The following is a 1,229-nucleotide window of genomic DNA, read 5'->3' as shown; positions in this document are numbered from 1 at the left end:
ATCTTGTAATAACTCCACCAAAGATGTTTCAAACCAACGCAAGTGAGAGATTGAAAGGTAAATCTTCTGATTATTACTTGAATTCTCAATAGAAAACATGTTCTTCTCACATTTTATCCAAAAATAAGATTTTTGAATACAACAACTCATTGCCTCTAAAGTGGTCAAAGACATCTTAAATGGAGAAGAAGCACAATAGAAACCAAATTGGAGACTGGAAACATGGCAGAAGAGGGTTGCAAGGGTTGATGTAAAGACTAAGGATGAATGATGGAGAAAAAATGATGGAGAAATCTAAGATGGACAACAAAGGTTTGAAGACAAAAGGATAGCGGGTGAGGAAACGGACGGTTAGGGTTTTTAGAGGAGGTTTTGGAGAGAGAGACAACAAAGGCTCGGCTAGAGAGGGTCACAAACAGAAACGCTGTTAGGGCTTTAGGTAGAGAGGAGACAGGATACAAGAAGAAAGAAAAATGATGTTAACGTTAAAAAAAAAAATAGGGTTGCAGTGGAAGAGAAGAGGGTGGGTGACGAACAAAGAGAAAGCGGGAGAGAGAGAGAAAGGACCACCTTGAAGGGCCGGATGAGGGTGGCGAAGGGACGATGGAGGACGGAGCCAGCGGTGGTCGGACAAAGAGAAACAACACGAGATATATACCGGTTTGCCTCAATCTTCTACAATTGTAGGTTCTAGTGTAATGGAGATTAAAAAGGCTCTCACACTCGCACCACAAATTATCCTTCAAATAGTCCAACAATAGTTTTTTGACTTCCAAGAGTCACAACCAAGAGAAATGTTCTTGAAGCTTGAAGCTTCTGCCAATTTTTTGCTTCTGTCCAACAATATCATTTTGCTTGAAGCTTCTGTCAATTTTTCGTATGCATCAGGTTTTCGTTGTTCCTTTGGCTCGTTCACTTTGAAGATTCAAAACTCAGTATTCTTCGTTTGCTATTGATGTTTTTGTTTCTAAGATTTAAGTGTATTTTCTCCCCAAAATTCATATTTAATTGGAGGGCTTTTATTTATGGTGCCTGTTCTTCGTTGTAAAGCATGACTCTCTTGAGTTTGTTCTTTTATGTTTTCTGGCTCTTCGGTTTGTTTCCTTGTAATTTGAGCAATAATTTTTTCATTGATAAGCTCTTCAATTTGTTTCCTTGTAATTTGAGCAATAATCTCTCTTCATTTTATTAATGAAAAGTTTTGTTTACATTTAAAAAAAAAAAAAAAA

The sequence above is a fragment of the Benincasa hispida genome, chromosome 9, assembly GCF_009727055.1.
Source record: "Benincasa hispida cultivar B227 chromosome 9, ASM972705v1, whole genome shotgun sequence".
NCBI classification, from domain to species: Eukaryota; Viridiplantae; Streptophyta; class Magnoliopsida; order Cucurbitales; family Cucurbitaceae; genus Benincasa; species Benincasa hispida.
This window is presented reverse-complemented; position numbering follows the sequence as displayed.